Source organism: Protopterus annectens, chromosome 2.part0 (assembly GCF_019279795.1).
Source record: "Protopterus annectens isolate FY-2018-M chromosome 2.part0, PAN1.0, whole genome shotgun sequence".
Taxonomy (NCBI): domain Eukaryota; kingdom Metazoa; phylum Chordata; order Ceratodontiformes; family Protopteridae; genus Protopterus; species Protopterus annectens.
In genome coordinates, this window is record NC_056728.1 from 183,431,735 (window position 1) to 183,453,352 (window position 21,618).

The following is a 21,618-nucleotide window of genomic DNA, read 5'->3' on the forward strand; positions in this document are numbered from 1 at the left end:
CCCTGGTTTGGTACCTATGTCTCTAATGGGCACAGATAACCTGCAAATGGTTCATCTCCCAGGCCCTAGGTTGTATATGTTTTACTTATCAAAGGTATCAGAAATTGTCAGAGATTTGGGATGCATGGCTAGGCTTAAAATGGCCCTTGTGGTCATTAGCCTAGTAAACAGCCATGAACCTATGAACCTATAAAAAGTGCTCAATCTTGGTAGGCACACTCATATGAGGACTGGAAAAAATGACAGTGTAGAATCCTCAAGACATAGAAACATTCCTATAATGGGGTTAAGCCAGGATCAGGGGGAGGATGTCCCCACCTTGTAGAAGGAAGTAGTAGTCTGCAAAAAACACAAAAGCTCATATGCCAAAAAAGAGCCATAAAAATGATACATTGGACTATTGAGGATAAAAAAGAAACTATGCATTGTTACTATTATGTATGAAGCCCATAATTTCCAGATAGATGATATTCAAAAATTAAAGAGAAATTAGTGGAAAGAAAAATATTTACATAAGAAAAACTGTCAAAAGCTTCAAATGCAAATTTGTGTTCTTTAATGCAACAGATCCAAGAAAAACATTATATAGACCATGAAACTTTGGGTCATTTCGAAAAAGCAACTGAGGAAGTGAGAAAATATAAACAAAACCTAGAGATTTTGAAAGGTACAAAAAAGAAACATGGCCATGGGAAAGTAAGAGAGATCTGACATGGCATAATATATATGCAAAGGAGAAAGCCATACTAATCAAGCCACTCCAAAGATATTGGAAGAGAGATGCAGGCAAAGATGCCCAGATATGAAAAATTTCACATTACAGAAAATAAGATCACAAATGTGGAGCATAAAACAGAAGATGAGTGAAGCAGAATTTAAACAAATAGAAGCTGAATTATGGAATACCTGTGAAGTGAAGGATTTAGTGCCGAAAGTCTAACACAGGTTATATCACAGCATGATGGAGCAATGAGTCCCCAAAGTAAGGAGAAAGGTGGAGCAGGAGACATCTAAAGAAGAAATATGGACATGGGGAAAAAACAGAGATTAGTAAGGTGCAATATTTGTGCAAAGGAGAAAGCAAAACTAATCAATGCAAAAAAATAGCAGGCTCAAAGATATTCAAAGAGAAATACATCCAAAAGCATCAGGATATGGAATATTTGACATTACAATAAATAAGAAAACACATTGCAAGAGTAGAAAAGAGAATTAATAATGAAGTAAAAGAAACAGAAACTAAAGTTATGGATTACCTGCAAAGTGAAGGATTTAATGTAGCACATCCAACTCTGGTAACGTCACAAAACAATGAATAGAGAGTCCCAAAATTAAGGACAAATAGGGGGAATGGGAAGTATCTGATCACTTCCCCAACTCTAGACCCTTCAGTAGGGAACCAATACAAAAGTTCAGTAGGAGTTGCACCACAGCAAGGGAAGGAGCAGGAAACACCTTAATGGGCTGGTAACTCTGACAGAGTCAATGTTGTGGAGTGACAGACTGGTGAGTTCTCATTTGAAAGAGCAACAGATGACGCAGGATGCAGCTGAAGAGAATATGTCACAGGAAGATGTTTTGAAACTGTAGAATGCCCACAGGAAACAGAGCAACAAATGTGCCTCAGCTTAGAAGAAAATGAGCTAAGGAAAGAGTTGCTTAATTTAACAGAAATGGCTAAGCATATTAAGATCAAAGAAGGGAATAGATTACAGGAAGTCAAGAAGATCCAAAATGTCAGAAGTCTGATAAAACAAATGAACACTAATAAACACTATTAACAACAATTCATGTCATATAACAAAGTAAATAGGATGTATTACTGTGCAGCTAAAGTAATAACAGTCTTACCATAAAAACACAAGGCAGTAAGGGAAAGGAAGGGAAGAAATCAAATGCCATCATGGAAGCACTGGATAGAGAAAGCTATAAAGCAATTACGATAAGAAGTGCCACTGTTAGAGGAGTATCCAAGAGGGGCCAAATCAACAGAAATACTTGGAAAGATAGACGTGGTAAAAGCAAAGCACACTATTAGAACCAAAGAACAGTATTTCAACACACTAGGATCTATTGTACAATATTGCAAATAATAAACTAAAGATTAAACAAAAACTTGGAAATACACAGGAATTGCAAAACTAATATCCACGGAGAGTAGTAGAAAACTGACCCATAAGGGGCAACTTCTATGTATGGAAAAAAGCCACGCAGTCACCAGGAATTGATTTGAGCGCTTTCGTTCGCACTTTTATTACAAAGTAAGAGAACTTCTTCAGAAATCAATACAAGTGCATTCCATTGTTTGCAATAAATACTCAAAGTGATGTCATGTGTGACATAGTGTGTGGGCGTGTACTGTTGCACGTGGGTGGGTGCTAGTGTGTGCCCAACTCCCTGTGGGGGAGGGAAATTCAGCTCAGGTTACCTAATCCATTTAAGCATACACTTGATATTAAGGCTGCCATTGAGTCCTGGGTGGTTGTCTGCTCCCAGCTTGATTTGCCATTTCAATTCTCTGACTTCCAGTGGAGTGCTGGAGTCCTCACTGAAGCTTGGGGCATTTTCCAGGACTAAGAAGGTAAACCTGGTGGGTTTTTTGCAGTGCGCTGCGTGTTTGGCAAGGGCATTGTTTTGGTCTGCTCTCCTGATGGCCTGGTAGTGCTCCTTTATCCTGTCGCTGAGCTTTCTGGTGGTCATCCCTACATAGAAGCTAGGACAATGTGTGCACCTGCTGAGATAAACTACATGGGTGGAGTTGCAGTCATACTGACCTTGCAGATAGATAGGTTTGTGTTTGCCTATCTTGATCATGTTCTCGGTGCTGATGTGTTCACAGCAGCAGCACTGTCCACATGGGTGGGTCCCTTTGAGACTGTCACCTCTTGTGGGACCTGGGTAGTTTCTCTCGAAAAGGGTTTTGAGAGAAAGGCACCTCTTATGGGTAAAAGTAGGTGTGTCCCCCAGGGATTTGCTGAGATCTGTATTGCAATTTAGTATGTCCCAGTTCTGGGACAGACAGTTTCTTATTTTCTTGCTATCAGTGGAGATGGGGATGGGGAACCTAGGTAGGGTTTCTTCCTTAGGTTTCTTTGGATCCAATGCCCCATATATCAGTATGGGCCGGTGCCTACTGTGTCTGTGTACTGACACTTCTTTGGCTATTCTATTCACTAGCCCCTTGGGGTAGTTTTTGTCCAGGAACCATTGTTTGAGCTGTTGGCTCTCTGAGCTAAATAGTGCATCACAGCTCACTATCCTGCTCAGTCGGACGAACTGCCCTTTGATAACATTCTTTTTCATGAAGTTGGGGTGCATGCTGTTGTAATCGAGCAGGTTGTTCCTGTGGGTGGGTTTCCGATAGATGTTGGAGGTGAACTTGCTTTCTTCTGTGTTAAAGCTCAGTTCCACATCTAGGAAATTCACTGTGTGACCTATGCCCCCAACTGTGAAGCTTAGGAAAGGGATACTTGTCATGACTGTACCCAGAAACTGGTTTAGTTCCTGGTATCAGCACAGGCAGAAAATGTAGAAGATATGCAGATAAATATAAAGGAAAGGTATAAAATAAGAAATTCATTGATGACCCAAAATGTTTTACAGAGAACTGGGAAACAAAGAAAAATAATAGAAACACGAAACTTTGAAGAAATATCTATGAAGATGCTGTGGAACATAACAAAGATGCTGAATGGATAGAAGAAGTAAAAGAAACAGTACGAAGGTCAGATGTATAGAATATGAATGGGAAGAAGCAACGGCCAGAGAATCTGAAACAAAATATTGAAAAGCTCCTAAATGGAAAACCCCAGGCCCAGATACAGTACTTAACTTCTAGTTACAAGTATTAACATCTTTACACAGAGATTTAGCCTTCAGTAAAAACTACTTATATGCACATCCCGAGCAGACACCAACCTGGTTAACAACAGGAAAAACAATATTCCTACTATAGAGTGAAGCTGCAAGCTATCATAAAAAGCTTAGACAAATAACTTGCCTTCTGATGATGTATAAATTACATACTGGAATGGATGCCGACAGAGTTTATAGTCATTTAGAAGAAAACTCAATTATGGCAATAGACAAAAGGGTAACAAAAGAAAGTCATATGGAACAAAGGATCATTTGCTGTTAAATAAAGTCATAATGGAGAATTGTAAAAAGAGGAAGAATCTAAGTGTGGCCTGGACAGATTACAAAAAAACATTTGACAGCATCCTACATTCATGGATTAAGGAGTGCTAACAGATGCAGAAGATACACTCTACATTGATCAATTACATTATACTGACCATGAAACAGTGGCAAACCTCTGTGCAGCTAAGCCATAATAAAGGACAAATTATTATCCAAGGAATAAAAATTCAAATGAGATATTCCAGAGTGGTTCTTTGCCACCACTACTCTTTTGTCTTGCCCTTAACCCATTAAGCTGTTTACTTAACACATAAGGTCATGGTTACATTTTGGCTCCCAGAAAACAAAAAAGTGTAAAGACTTCTCATGTTCTTTTTGTAAACAGTTTAAAAAAGCATTATGTCCTTCCTTGCTACTAAACTACACCTATATGAACAGAGGAAGAACAGACTAGATTTATATTAAATAAGCAAACACAGGAAAATATCAAAAGAATAATTATTTTAATTGATTACTCTAACTCCAGTACAATAACTGTCTGTAATTAGCCTGGATCTAGATAACGTTTTTGATTTTTTTTTAATTGGACTTAGTTAAAAATATACAGATTTCCAAATGATTCTCTATTTCTTATTAATCATCTTTATCATAATTAATTCTCATTTGTTAAATGAGGATCTTTTATTTTCAGTCAATAAAGATAAGCTGGAGAATGAAACAATGCTGTCCTTTGTCTCCATTTGTACTTGCTTTGGCTATTGGGCTACTATCCATTTATATAAACCTTAATTATATAGTCTGATTTAAAATAAATGATCAACATACTTCTGGAATTCAGTTATTTGTTGATATGTTTAACACTATTTAATACTGATTCTTCATTAACAAATATTAAAAAAAATCATAAAATATTTTGATCTTATGACAGATTTAAAGTTCAAGCAGAATAAAGCTACACGTTATAAACTAACAAAAAGTTAAATTATTTGATTACAAGTAAAAGAGATAAAATATTTAGAGGTTACTCTTACATGCAGTTCGAAATAAATAACAGCAGTAAATTATAACAAGATTTAGACAGTATTAAAACAAAAATAAATGGAATAAGTTATTCATTTCTGTGAAAGATAGGTTTAATTCAATTGAAATGGTTATTTTTTCAAAATAGTGTACATTATTCAGACAACTCCTTTAGTTCATTCTAAACAACACATTAAACAATTTAATGGGATTTGTTTGAAGTTCTAATGCAGCCAAAACAGATATAGATTAAGTTTGAGAAATCATGTAAAGGAATGGTAAGATGGTAAACTAGGATTTCCTGGCATAGAAATATATGATGTTATGTAGTCCTTTCTCACTGTAATTCTTGCTGGATGGGTTCGGCTCGGCTGATACTAAAGCTCAAGCACTTTTACTGGCTCGAGGCTAACCCCTATCCCATGATGCCTCACAGCACTTCCCCAGATCTTGTTTTCCGCGAAAGCTTCGAGGTTGTATCTTACTGGCTCGTTGGCTAAGTAACAGTTTATTTACCAAATTTGCTCCTTTTTCTTGACTTTCACTATCCTTTTTACAGTCTAATACTTTATCTCTTGTGTGACTGTTATTGAGAGTTTCTGACCCCTATTCTTCCCCCTAGGATTGTACGGCCCGTTTATGTTAGAGGGCTGTAGTGCCCATTTAAGTTAGAGGGTCTTTCCTCCTATGAATGTGTGTTATAAAAACAAAACAAAAAAAAAGTTATATAACTCCTCTCTTCTTGCTATCCTTTGTCAGTAGTTAGTACTTAGTTATTATTGTTATTGTTGTTGTCTAGCTAGTTTATAGTTTTAGTCAGTATGTCTAAAGAAAAGGATAGAGAGCATAAGGATCATCGCCCTTCAGGGTTTAAAAAGGTGCGACAGATGCAAATGTCTCTGACAGACAGTCACACCAGTTGTGTGTACTGTTTAGAAGAAGCTCATTTGCAAGACCCCTGTACCTTTTGCCATGCGTTTAGCACCAGGGTCTTGAATGACAGGAAATGAAAACTTATTGATAGAGATCTTATGACCAGTTCCTTCCAGGAACAGTTGGAACTCGGTCAGGCAACTTCTAAGTCTTCAAAGCGAAAATCTTCGGCCCCAGCTTCGGAGCCATCAGAAAAGACCAAAGCGTCGGAGCCAAGGAGTTCTGGCTCTGATTCAGCTTCTTCCACATTGGTACTGTCGGTCTCCTCGGTGCCGAGGCAATCTTTGGTACCAAAGATTTTACCTGATATTGATGTTGTGTCACCCACCTTGAGATCTCCTATTTTGGAGAGGAGGAGATCTCCTTCTGTCTCCACCAGATCCTCGAGTACACTATCAGATGAGGACATCGAGCGGGTGGTGAAGTGGTTGCTTTCAGATCCAGCTCTGGCAAGGAAATTGGCCCCTCAAGACTAAAAGGTTTTGGAGCCGACCCCCTTACCTGCCACTGTTCCTCCTCTGACTGCTTCGCTCTTGGAGCCTATTACTTCAGGTTCCTCAGTATTGGACCCGTCGGTTCCAGGGATCCAACCCGCTTCCTCAGAACCAATTACTCTATCCTCAGTGGCTCAGTCTGGAGCCGAGGGATCAGGGAGCCAATGCTCATGAGTCGACTCCCAGGGGGACAGTAACCCTGGCTTTTCTTGGGAACCGACCCTCCCTCTAGGTGCCTCAGCTCGACTCAGCTCAGGTACCACTTCTGCTTCAGAGCTGTTCCCCCTTGCTAGGAGCTGACCACCTTAGAGCAGAGGTCTTCTTTGGAGCAGGGAGGAAAGACTTTCAAAGCTATAGAGAAGGCTTTATCTTCTGCTAAAGCCATACCTCTGGAACCTGTGAACACCAGCAGCAGGCAGTAACCTCTTCCCCCCTGCCACCCCCACAGCGTAGGGAACCAGAGATCCAAGCAGCCCCCATTGGAGGTGCCCCCTCTTCAGAGACCTCCCCAGATTATCCCACTGGAAAACTCCCTTTGAAGAGACTGTGTAAGAGGTAGCATGTTGACTCACCTGAGTCTGTCACTTCTGACACTGATTTAGAGGAATCAGAAGGGTCCCCTAGATCCCCCTCTGAGGATGTCTCCTTTTCTGACATCCTAGAAGTCCTTAGACAGAGGGTTGATTGGAAGACCTCTAACCCTACTGAGGATGAATCAGTGTATATTGAGGCCTTTGGTTCCTGACCTCCCACCTCCTGGGTGACACAGCTTTATGACCAGTTCTTGGGGGGTAATATCACGGAAAGTCAAGACTCAGTGGAGCCCGTCCCGAGGAGGTCAAATAAATTTATCACAGCACCTGAGGATAAGACTTTCCTTAGCAAAGGAGTTCCCATTGATGCTATGGTGGTAGTAGCAGCCACCAAGAAGGAGTTATCTGAAACATCTTCTAATATCCATCCTCCTAACAAGGAGTCCAGGACGATGGATAGGTATGGGAAGTGTAACTTCTCTTCAGCTGCATTTACATTAAGATCGCTGAATTACCTTACCTATTTTACTCATCTTCAGAGGGATCTCCTGAAGGAGTTGGGAGATACCCTCCAGGGTTCAGTAGCTCTGGGTTCCATGGATAAGGTTTCTGCACAATTATACACTGATAGCCAACTCCTCCATGAGGCTGATATCTTACATGGCAGATGGAGCAAGTAGGGCAACCGCAGCAGGAATATCCCTCAGGAGACATTCTTGGATGCGTCTTTGTAATTTCACAGAATCCTTCAAGTCTTCCTTCACTAACGCCTCCTTTGATGGTTCATCTCTTTTTGGACCCCAAGTGAAAGAGACTTTGACCAGGTGTGAACAGGAAGGGAAAACCTTATCTGCCATCAGAATCTGTTTTTCCTTCCCATCTAGACCCTATCCCAAGGGTAATGCAGAAGGGAAAATGTGGTTCTGTAAATCCCAAAAAGGTTTCCCTCAGGCACAAGGTTAACCCTCCCCTAGAGGCAGAGGGGGAGGATATAATGGAAGATGCTGCCCTCATGACAGAGGAGGTCTGTGACATCAGGGAGACAGAGAAACCTTCTCTGATCATCCCTTCCATTGCCCCTGAGGGGTTGCCCGACTGTCCGTCTCTGGAGGCAGTCAGGGGTCATCTATCACTGTAACCAAGTGCCTGGATAACCATTTCACAAGATCTTTGGGTGCACACCATAATAGCCAGAGGTTATCTGATCCCCTTTGTTTCCAAACCCCCAAAAACTGGTCTCTACCAGATGTACCACCCATTTAACTAGACCATGCAACATCAGAGGTCATCTCGTTGCTGCAAAAAAAAGTCATCTAAGAAGTCCCCGCAGAGCAAATAAGATCCGGAACTTACTCTTGATTCATTTTAGCTCCAAAAAAGACAGGGGACAGGAGATCAATTCTAGATCTTAGCAGGCTCAACAAGTCCATAAAGAAAGCGAAGTTCTGAATGATCACTCTGCAGTCGACTTTTCCCTTTATCGGAAAAGACAATTGGATGTGCTCAATAGATCTCCAGGACATGTACTACCACATCAAAATGGACAAGCACTCCAGGAGACACTTACGCTTCTGGCTGGGTGCCAGTCATTTTCAGTTCAGAACACTGCTCTTTGGTCTCACTACAGCACCCAGAGTGTTCACTAAATGCATGGCAGTGGTTACGGCTCACCTGAAGCTTCAAGGATTCCAGGTGTTTCCATACCTAAATGACTGGATCCTCACTGCTACCACCAAGCATCAACTCATCAGAACCAAGGATGAGACTCTATCCTTGTGCACCAGTCCAGGCATCACAGTCAACCTAAAAAAAGTCAGCCTTATCTCCTTCACAGAACATTGTATTCTTAGGTTCAGAAATAGACACAACCACCAAGTCATCAAGACTAACACCAGAAATAGTAGAATCTCTATGCAGTCAAGTCAGATCCTTGCTAAACAAGCAAAAAGTTTAGGCCAGGGTAGTCCTTCAAGCCCTAGGGACTATGGCTTCCTCCATCCTATTAGTTCCTCTAGCCCATCTACATATGAGGATACTTCAATGGCTGTTATTTACCCAATGGTCTATACAAAACCTTCCATTGTCTCATCAGATTTTTATAACAAACACCTGCAAGAAGGATCTGACATGATGGTTGCACACAGAACAACTTCTCCTAGGTCGCCCACTTGTTCCTACAAAGAGAAAGCAGTTTTCACCATGGAAACTTCCCAGATAGGGGGGGGCATTATCTGGGAATGACAGTCCAAGGTACTTGACATAACCACGAGAACTTGCACATCAATGTTCCGGAGATGAGAGCGGTGCTGTAAGCACTTCAAAGCTCCCTTCCCACCAGGTTAATTGCGATCCAGTCAGACAACATGTCTGTCATGTGGTACATAAACAAACAAGGGGGAACCAAATCTTACCCGCTTTGCCGAGAGGCCTTAAGAGTTTGGAAATGGGTGATGGACACTCAACGCTTTCTGGTAGCAACTCACATCCTGGGGAAATCCAACGTAATAGCAGACAAACTCAGCCGAGCAGTTCTGATGCCTCACAAATAGTCCCTGAATCCAGAAGTTGCGAAAGAGATCTTTCACAGATGGGGCCAGCCTTGCTGTGACCTATTCACCACTCACCTGAACACCAAATGCAGCAGTTACTTTGCCCTCATTCCTCATCAGGGGATGTCACCCAGGGATTCCCTAGTTTACAATTGACCCCCGGGACTTCTTTATGCTTTTCCTCTCATCCCAAAGGTAATTCAGAAAGCAAAACAGTTGAGGAGTTCCCTGATCCTCATTGCTCATTACTGGCCTCAACAAATTTGGTTTCCCTTCCTGTGGCCCTACTTTTTGGAGAAACCATGGATTCTGGACCCATCTCCAGACCTCCTGATTCATCAGTCGGGGCAGTTCAATCCCACCATCCACACCATCAAATTGACAGCATGGTTACTCCAGTTCCTTCTGTCAAACACATTCTGATTTCATCCCATAAACCTTCCACTCAGAAACTATACTCCAGCAAATGGAAAAGGTTTTCTATTTGGGCTATGAACCAAGGCTTAGATCGGTATATGGCTCCTATAGAATATATTCTATCCTTTCTAGTGTCAGTTTTTCATGAAGGAGCTGCAGCCGCTATAGTCAGAGTTCAGTTAGCTGCCATTTCCAATTTCCATTTTGGCTTCATGGGAAATCCAGTCATGTCACACTCCTTGTGCAAAACCTTCTTAAAAGGAGTTCTTCTTCTCAAGCCTCCAATCAAACAGCCATTAGAACCCTGGGACTTAAACTTAGTCCTCTCATCCTTGATGTCTGCACCCTTTGAGCCATCCTCTTCATCAGACCTAAAATTGTTGTCGTGGAAAACGCTATTTTTAGGAGCCATAACATCTGCTAGGAGAGTCTCAGAACTGCAAGTTCTTACTATTCAATCTCCTTACATTATTTTTCACAAGGATAGAGTCTCACTCAGGACAAACCCTTCCTTTCTTCCCAAGGTATGCTCAGAACAGAATCTGAACACTATTAGTGAGCTACCAGTGCTTTTTCCAAACCACTCAAATAAATCTGAGTATAGACTACACCAGTTAGATGTTCACAGAATTCTCAGATTTTATTTACACAGCACTAAAAAATTCAGAAAATCAGATCAATTATTTGTTTCCTTTTCTGACAAGAATAAGGGCTTGCCTGTTTCCAAAGTTACTCTTTCAAAATGGCTTTCGGATTGCATTTCCTTTGCTTATCAAACTGTTGGCAAACAATTACCCATCAAAGTCAAAGGCCATTCTACTAGAGCTGTATCTACTTCATGTGCTTTTAGATCTAGGCTCCCAATTGATACTATTTGTGCAACAGCTACTTGGGCAAGGCCACATACTTTTGTCACTCATTGCAAACTGGATTTGGCCTCCCGGGACAGGTCATCATTTGGGTCCACTGTGCTGAAGAGTCTCTTTGCTTGAGCCAGCCAGCATAAAGGTGCTAGGACGTAACATAAAGAAGTTATGTACTTACCATAATGTTCCATGTTTGTAGTCCATCTCGCCTACATTCTTGCATCCCTCCCTCCAACCCGCTTCCTGTTTCTGGAGGATCTGGTGGACTATACTGGTGCTGTCTGACCTGGTTTTTAGTTGTTGTCCACCTGGCATGGATTACTTTGCAAAATGTTTTGTCTGTATGTATACAGCTCTGATATTTCATACCTGTTAGGTACTTATTGCTTTCTTGCAAACAAGATCTGGGGAATTGCCGTGAGGCACCATGGGATAGGGGTTAGCCACGAGCCAGTAAAAGCTCTCAAGCTTTAGTATCAGCCGAGTCGGAGCTGAATATTGGCTCCAAACCCATCCAGCAAGAATGTAGGTGAGATGGACTACAAACATGGAACTTTATGGTAAGTACATAACTTCTTTTTATAGTTTCAGTTTTTAAATAGTAGCTATATGGCTAAATTCTGATTATTCAGCCTATTGGAAAAAGAACCTCAGCATAACACCATTTGGTTAAATAAAGAAAAAATGTCACTATACAACATAAATATAGGTTCTTAGATTCATAGGAGGTTACTAGGCTAGCGGCCCTAGAGCCCTTACGAGCTTAGCCATGTTAATCCTGAGTTGCCTCAATTGTCCTTGATTAGATGGGCGTAATTCACAGAGCAAGTCTATGATAAACACAGACTAACCCCTGTCCATGAGGGACATGGGTGCCACCGGAGTTAATTTGCAGTCACCCATCCATTTGTCCGGGGGTCAGTGAGGAAGTCTGCTTCATGTGAATTGGAAGTTTGTTCCAGAATAGTGGTAATCTGTCAGAGGTATATCTGTCTCTTCTGCATGTTCTTGTTAATCTCACATGCTAGGTTAAGATTCCTAGAGCAAGTGACTCTTGTGCCATTTTACTTGTGAATGTGCAACATAACCATCAGGGCAGGATTAGAGATTGCCCTGTAGGCCAGGAACAAGTCACCTATCAGCAACCTATATGATACAGAATACAGTGACAGGGCTTTCAGTCTATCCATGTAAGTCATGGTTTGGAGGCCCTGTATTTTCATGGTGAGAAGCCTATGTAGTATCTCCAGCCACTGCAGGTGTCATGGTGAAGTGCATGCAAAAGGGAGCATTGTACTCTACTAATGGCCTGATGAGGGTCAATTACAGTGGAGTTATAACATCATTAGACCTGGATGCAATGCCCTTACTTATGAGATGTGCAACATAGAAGGCTTTCCTTACCACTGTGGAAAATTGGTGGTTGAAGTTCAGATTGCTATCTACCTGTGTTCCCAGATCTCACACCAAAGGGTTTGAACTTACGAGGTGCTGTCAATATTATCAGCAGGGAATTTTACTTTGTCAAAGGGGATAGTACACTTTTTGTGTTTAGTTTTAGACCATGGCTTTGGCACCAGTCATTTGTCTGTATTAGTCCCTCCTGTAATATGTTAGCATCATTGGAGGACTCAGTGATTGCACCCAATTTGCAATCATCAGCAAACATGGTAAGCCAAAGGCAGCCTATTTTAGCCTGGACTTCTGAGAAATAGATTCCAAACAGTAAAGAGTCCAGCACTGATCCTTGTGGTATGCCACTGATGATGGGTCTACTGGTAGAGGTGGAGTCACCAACTTTGACATGTATGTGCTCTGTCAGTGAGCCAATTGGCTATCCATGACCTTATTGACATAAGGGTCAGTCCCCAGCTGGGAACGTTTCTCAGTGATACCTGAGTGGGGGGGTTGTGTCAAAAGACTTGGCTAGGTTAAGATAGGCAGTATGCATTGTCTTACCTTCATCCAGGGCTTTGGTGATTTTCTCAAAGAATTCTATTAGGTTTAATAACCATGGCCTACCCTTAATGAAGCCAGACTGGGTTGGGTCTAGAGTTTGAAGTTGCCTATATCCCTCTTGATGTCCATGATGACTCTTTCCATGGCCTTGCAGATGAGGCTAGTTAGACTTATGGGTCTATAGTTCCCAGAGTCAGTTGATGGCCCCCCTTTGTGCAAGGAAATTAATGTTGCTGTTCTCCACTGTGCTGGAACAAAGCCAGTTCTCATGCTATGGTTAAAGAGAATGCCAAGAGGGTCCACTAAGTCCTGTTTCATGTTGCTTAATAAGCAACTTGGAATGTTATCTGGTCGCACTGAGGCCACGTTTTTGGCCAAAAGCAGAGATATGACCTGATCTCTAGAGATACTAGGCAAAGGACTGGTGTCAGGTATGCTGGTAGGGACACGTGGGTGAAGTTTACACCAAATCGGTCAGATAGCAGGGTGGCAATTTCCTCCACTATAGTACGAGTGGTACCATCTACTACCAGTTCAGCACATAACTAGGCATTCCATTTTAGATTTCAGGCATAGTTAGTGAATGACTTATGATTACCCTTAGCTAGGGATGCTGTTTTACCTTCATAATTAGCTTTAGAGGATTTTACAGGATTTCTGATTTGCTTGTTCATGCTGTGGAGGGAATTCTTCCTCTGTTGAGTCAGATCCCTCTTGTTCTTAGACATCAGCTTCTTCCTTTTGTTATATAACCTGTTTGTACTTGAGGTCCAACAGGGTTGCTTGTTTTTTCGGGAGGATCTAGTTTTAATCTGGCCAGGTACAGCCAAGTCTATACAGTTGCCCAAGTGTTTATACAGGGCATTTGTGTACAACTCTGCACAGGAGTCATAAGTTCTTTGTTTTTTTTTTTTGCTCCTGTGGTGGTGACAGGTTCAATTGTTAATTCGAACAAGACTGATTTATGGTCCAACGTTACCAGGTAGGGCATCATACAGGGGTTTATTGTGCACTATATGAGTCCTGTTCATGTGTTTTGTAGGAAAAAACAATCAGAAAACCTGGCTGTAGGATTTATGAACACAGTTTAGCAATTAAAAATAAAGATCCGAATAATACACTGGCAAGACATTCTTTAGAGTGTTCAAGTTTCAAGAAATTCACATTCAGTGTCTTAGAAGCTGTCAGTGTGTGTGATTTTATGGGGAATTGTAAAGTTAAACTCAAGTGTCAGGAATTGTATTGACAGATTAGATTAAGACAGGATAAGCATCCTGGACTCAGTTTTGATATCACAAAAATTATAGTTTCCTTCTGCCAGAGATTCATCCTTTATATATAATACTACTATTCATGTTCTTTAATTTAGGAATTGATTTTGATTGAAGTAAGATAAATTTATGAGTGGTTTGATTGGCTGATAATATGTCACGTGATTTTTGAGCATGATTTTAAACCAGGAAATTCACGGAAAATTTAAGTTCTGCAGAAGTTCTGTCGTATTAAAGAGAATGAAAGCGCTTAAGTGGAATAATTTTGCATCCAAGTCTTTCCTTTGTACTGGTGCTTGTAGAATCAATTTCTCTGGTTTTCTGTCTTGTGGTATTCTACTCTGTTAAGTGATTTTTTTTTCTTCTATTTTTTTTTTTAGAAAGAGTTTTAAGGATACTATGAATCATATGTTGTTCATCATATGTAAGTATATGGCAAAAACAACAAATCTGGAGCAGTTACTTTCTTTTCAGCAACTTCTTTGAACTCAGGAAAGTAATATCTGTCATTGCCTCCACTTCTTCATCACTACTTGCAAAGAATAGATGACATCATTAATTAATTGATTGATTGTTTTACTTTTTTATTTATATATTGACATTTGTTACTGGGAAAGTCAGACTGAGTAGGAGTCCATTTTCAGTGGAGGCCTGGGGAGAAAAGCTCCAAAAATTTTTGGTGGAGGCCTGGGGAGAAAAGCTCCAAATGAATTACAAAACATTTTAAAAACAATAATTTTACAGTCTTTAAAAATAATACAAAAACAAATACAGTTTAAATAATTATATCAAATAAGACATAATATGAAAATGTTGGTTAAGAATAGATACAGTTTATATGACAATGATTTACTAGTTAGATGCATTTTAGACAGTTTATAAATAAATTAAAGGTAAGTTAGTATAATACAAATAGGAATTGTAATATGAAGTGAGAGAAAAGCGGGCTTATGGTATATTTAGAGAGAAAGCCAGGGTAGATAATTTAATAGAAGTAAGGAAGTGAGTGAAGGTCCGAGACTAAGGAGATATAAGATATGAATGGATATTTGTTCATATTTAGGGATAGGGTTAATCCTGGTGTTGAGCTAGAACAGCTTTTGGCTAAGAAGTCTTTCAGAATGGTATTGAAGGATGGGGAGAGGGAAGATATTGACCTCATGAATACAGAAAAGGAGTTCCAAGCCTTAGCAACATGGTATGAGTACAGATAATGCCCAGCAGATCTGATAGGTTTGTGGACAGACAGAAGTTTTTGATCACTGGATTGCAATGACCAACAGGAACACAGTTGTGTAAAATGTTGTTCAGTGCTGGACAAGTAGATGGACTCTGGATGATTTTATAAGTGGCAAGAAGTTACGTATATGTTAGTTTATGGTAGTTCTAACCACTTTACCCTTTTTTGTTCTGATAGGGGTTTTGGCTGCAAATTTAGCAACTTTATTATAGCCTTGTTCGAGTTTTGATTTTTTGTGATGCCTGAATGTTAGTAAGGATGGGAACATCATGCAGAAGTGTGTCAGTAAGAGTTTTTCTTATGCAATTTTGCATATGCAGGTCGGGTTAAAGAGTATCATCCACTATCATCCCTAATTATTTGCAATGGGAAGTGAGTTCAATGGTTGTGTTATCAAGAGAGAGGACTTTAAATTTAGTTTTATTTCTTTTTTTTTAGGGTTGAGTATGAGTTGTGAGCTAAAAAGCCATGCTTCACTTTCTGTTACAAATTATTATTAAGTAATTTTTTGAAGGTGTGCCACATTGTGAAATGTGCAAATGAGTGTGGAGTCATCTGCATACTATTAGGGAGGCTCGTTGTGTGGATTTGTGGAGGGTGTTGATGAGAGTGCTAAAGAGGAGGGGACCAAGGATAGAACCTTGTTATACACTGGTGGTGACTAAGAGGTAAGGAGAGAGGGTTGCCATTTTACTGACTGATACCTATTAGATAGGTAGCTTTTGAACCATAGAAGGATGGACCAAAAGAGACCTAATAAGGGCATTTGAAGTAGACGTTTGCTGTGACAAACTGTCAAAGGCTTTAGACAAATGTAGAAATTAGGAGGAGTCTAGTTCGCTATTATCTCTAGCTTTATTGACTCTATAGGTTAGAAGTGTAGTGTTAGTACTAAGGGAAGGATGGAAGCCATGTTGTGTGGGAGACAGGAGTTCTTCCTGCAGGAGAAAGTTTAGCAATTGTTTTTGAATACGTTTGCAAGCATTTTGGAGTGGGAGGTAAGATTGCTATAGGTTTAAAATTAGTAATGTCTGCTGAATTTCCTCCCTTGTGCAGGGGAATAATGTGTAACTTTTTCCAGAGAGAGGGTACGTGGGATTCCTGGACTGACATATTTATAAGGATTGAAACAGGGTAGGCAATACTGTTGGCTGGTATTTTACGGTACTCACTTGGAATGTCATTTGCTGAAGTAGAGCGTGGTTTGAGTTTGTTTAAAAGTAGTTTTATATAGGATGTGGGCGCAGGTTTGAAAGTGGAAGTGGAGGTAGTGATACCTAGCTGCTGGGCAGGGTTATGATTAGATTTTGGGGAATTCTTGGTTAGATATTCTATACTATGTATGAAATAAGAGAGGAATTGTATTGTAGTTTCGGGTGATGAGTTATTGAGAGAGGGATTAGGGTTGAATTTATGACTGGCATGCAAGATTTCTTAATGGATGTCCAGAATATTTTAGGGCTATGTTTACTTTTATACTGAAAGTTATTATACTATATTTTTCTCTTCATTAGTTTTCTTTTTAGTAAGATTGCAAAGCATTCTGAAGTTTTCAAAATATTGTGGTGTTTTATATTTTTGACATTTTTTCCTAGCTTTTTCTCTATCCTGCACTAGCATTTTACTCTTTTTGAATAGCCAAATTACATTATTTGTAGTCACTTCTTTCTATGAGGTACAAGGCTGTTTAGGATATTCAGGAACGTTGTATTGAATTCATTTACAGCATCATCTAAGGGGAGGAGTTTTAGGAAGTTCCAGTTACTAGATGATAGGTTAGTAGTGAACATTTCTGGGTTAGACTTCGGTTGTGTGTTGTTTTATAAACATGCTTTTTACGTTGGTGTGTGAGATGCCTGTTATTTATTTCATGTTGAGCAGCAAGCCAGCTTTTGTACTTTCTGCTTACACACATACACACACACACACACACACACACACACACACACACACACACACACACACACACACACACACACACACACACACACACACACACACACACACACGCACTACAAGTCACAAAAAAATGCATAACACGTTCACTGCTCTCTATAACATTTCCTTATTACTTTAACAAATAAATCTTCTTCCTCACTTTTAGCCATTAAGGTTGTATTATTTGCATATCTGAGGTTAATAATATTTTTCTCAGCAAATTTTATACCAGCATCTAAGGCATCCAACCCATCATTTCACATGATTCAATCAACATATTAATTAATTAAGTTAGTTGACAGCATATAGCATTATTGTACTGCTTTCCCAATCTGAACCAGTCAGCTATTCCGTATTTATTACCAACTGTTGTGCTTGCTGTATTTACCAATTACTCCATAGGCAAATAAGGTCACCTGCTATCCCCATTTCTCTAAGAATTTGCCACAGATTGTTATGGTACACCTAGTCAAAGGCTTTAGATTTGTCAATAAAACAGAAATTAACATTTTCCAGAACTTTCTTGTTTTTTATCTCTGTTGTCTCAGCTTGTACATCTGTCAGTTCTCAGTCCATACAGTGATGGACTTTTCTGGACCATTATGTTATCATATCAGAGGGGCTTTTGTATGTCAGTGAAGCCACTACCTATACTGTGTATGGCCACCCAAGAACAGCAGGTCATGACAGACGGATTTGATGAGACATAATCCCCTTGAGAAGGTAACTGCATGTTGCTCCAGTATTTTTGTCATGAAAACTCTATAGACAAAAGCAACCAGAAGTATGAGAAAATTATACTAGAAGATGAAACCTTCAAGTCTGAAGGAGACCAGCATATACCTGGTGAAGAGCAGATAAGTATGAATAGTACTGAGTTTATGACGCAGATGGACTAAAGCTGGAAGGATGTCCATCTATTGAGGTGTTGAGAGATGAAAACAAAGTCTGATGTTGCAAAGAACTGTATACCACTTGAACCTGAAATGTAAGAACTATCAACCAAGTTAAACTTGAGATGATTAAGGATGAGGTCACAAAAATAAATGTTGACATCCTGGTAATTAGTGCACCAAAACTGACAGGAGTGTGTCTTTTTACATCAGATATTCTACTGTGGTGAAGAAACTTGCAGAAGAATTTGAGTAGCCCTCATAGTTAATAATAGCATGTGAAAGTCAGTACTTGGTTTCCATCCGAAAATGATAGAATGATTTCAACCAGACTACAAGGCAAGCCATTCAACATTTCAGTGATACAAGATTATCTTACACCATAAATGTTGAAGAAAAGAAAGTTGTCTGGTTTAATGAGGAGCTGAGGCAAGTTTTGAAAATAAAACCAAAAATTATATCTTATTTATCTTAGGCGACTGGAGGCCACAGTGGTGCAGTAGTTAGTGTTGTCAACTCACAGCAAGAAGTTCTCCTGTTCAATTCTCGGTTGAAGCTCTTTCTGTGCAGAGTCTGCATGTCTCCTCTGCAGTTGAGTGAGTTTTAAAGACATTCAGGTAGGTGCATGTGTGTATGGATGTGCCTTCTATGAAGGTTGGGTTGGCCGGCAACTACACACCGTAAAAACACCACTACCAATCAATCTGTGAACTGGTGATCTGCTGTGGAGACCCCTAACCGGGAAAAGACAAAAGAAGATTTATCACATGTGATTGGAATGCTAAAGTTGGTAGCCAAAGTATAACTGTAGTAATGGGAAGGTTAGTCCTTTTGTTACAGAATGAAGTAGGATACAGCCTAGTAGAATGCTATTAAAATAATTGCTTAGTCACAACAAACACCTTCTTTCAACAACTTAGTAGTTTTCTGTACAAATGTGTTTAATATTCTAACCACCTCCACCTTTCCTCCTTCGTACCTCTTTATCACTTTTCCCCTTTCTTTTTAGAATGCTGGCATGGATTCCATTTCTGTCACACATGCTGATAGTCCTTTTTGTGAGTCCCAACTCAATAAAACTTTCTCAGTTAAAGAGGTATATTCACATCCCTGGAGTAGTTAGTCCCTATTTATTTTCCAGTTGTACCACTCTTCTCGTCTTTCTTATTCAGTTCAGAATGTTTCCTTTTAACTGCCTCACATGATTTTGGGCACCAACATCATGTCCCACATGTCTCTTTTAGAACCTGGTGAGAAAAGCTACATCTCCACATGTCTCTGGTCATATCCTTTTTCCACCAAACCATTCCTGTGGACTCTTTCCAGCAGTAGGATGGGTCTCTCCTTGTATTGCCTCTGGACAGGAAGCGGTCCAACAAGGGCCTAGTAGAGTGATAGCATTAGCTGTTTGCTTCTGGAGCCTTTATCCCTGAAGATATGCCCCAGCATTCCTTTTTCTGCTGCTACTGCCATCTGCGTTGGTTCCTGGTACTCCAGTCCATGTGTGATAATCACTTCATAAAACTAGTCCTGCTCTGATTCTTCATAAAACTAGTCCTGCTCTGATTCCATCAGTCACCACCACCCCTGCTGATATGTCACATTAGTGCAGGTGAAGTAGTTTCCATCTAACTGCATTAAACCTCAATTGTCACCTTTCTTGCCATTTTCGTCAGCCTTTCCTAATCATGCTATATGTTTTACCACTATAACCATCTTTGTATCATCAGCAAAAAAGTTGATCATGTTCTGGATTACCCCAGGTATGTCCACAACAAGTGCATGCTGTACTCAAGAATGACTCCTATGGTATTCAGCTAGTCAGTTTCCATACTCCTGACATTCTCTTTCTTGCCACAGACTTCTGTGTCTTACCCTTTATGTATGCAGCTGTAAAATTCCTTGTTTTCAGTCCTAACCCATTGGGTCCGATTCTCCTAGAAACCATCTGTGCATCAAAGAGTCAAAGGCCTTTACTTATACCTTTGCTGCCCTCTCTGCCCTTTCCTGTCTGTTTGCCTCCTATTCTTGTTCATTATCCATCTAAGACTGATGTTTTAACTGCTGCATTTTCTTTGGCTCACAGTTCAGTAAGCACATAACTTGAAATTACAATCTGCACCAAAAGTCATGTCTTTTCCTGAGTAATGTAGGTATGAAATCTGGTAAGAAACTCTCTCTGTTCATTACTATGGGCCAACTGTAGTTCTTGATTTGTTTTAATATGCTTTCCCAAGATTAGACATCTACTTCCTAAAAATAATTTTATTATTTTTGTTGAAGCTCTTGTTTCAATGTCAATTGACTGCACTAACTCCTTGTATCTGGATTCCCCATTGATGAATATCCTTTGGATGATATATTAAACTTAGGCCCCAGCTGCTTGAGTTGATGGTAGCTCAGGTGGATGTAAAAGATCCCACGGCACCTATTAAAAAGAGTAGGGATCCTTTACTTTTATAAAAAAATAACTCTTATTTGCAAAATATTTACATTTTTACAAAAATTTACAAGTGTACAAATATACGTGTGTGTGTGTGTGTGTGTGTGTGTGTGTGTGTGTGTGTGTGTGTGTGTGTGTGTGTATATATATATATATATATATATATATATATATATATATTTATATGTAAATATATATATATGGGTTCCATACACTAGATCAAATTTTCACTAATTTGAAATAGTGTATGATATGCTCACTGCAGCAAAAGTGCACTTAATCAAAAGTGCACTTATGCAAAGTTTAGTACAATGAACGGGTGTTGTAGTGAACTTCTGTGCAGTACTCACGGACCTTAGGGTTAGAGCATGGGTCATAGTAAGGGGATAGCCTGTAGGGCTATCCCCTTACCATGACCTGTGCCCTAACCCTAAGGTCTGTGACGACTGCAGTGCAGTGAAGGACATAGCAATGTCCTCCACAATGGTGCCATAGTCACGAACCTTAGGGTTAGGGCATGGGTTAGGGTAAGGGGATAGCTTTACTAACTATCCCCTTACCCTAACCCGTGCCCTAACCCTAAGGTCTGTGACTATCGCACCATAGTGGAGGACATAGCTTGTTTTTTATGTCCTCCACTGTGCTGCAGTGTTTTCAGTGAAGTGCACTTACGCAAAAGTTCACTTTTGTTAAAGTGAACTTTCACAGAAATGAGGCTTCCTATTACAAGTTCGAAGTAGTGAACCTTCGTTCTTGTAATAAGAATCCATATGTATATATATATATATATATATATATATATATATATATATATATATATATATATATATATATATATATATATATGGGTCTACCTGAAAATACTGACGCATCACATCATCGAAGATGAAATCTTCAAGACGACATCTTTTAAACTTTAAAA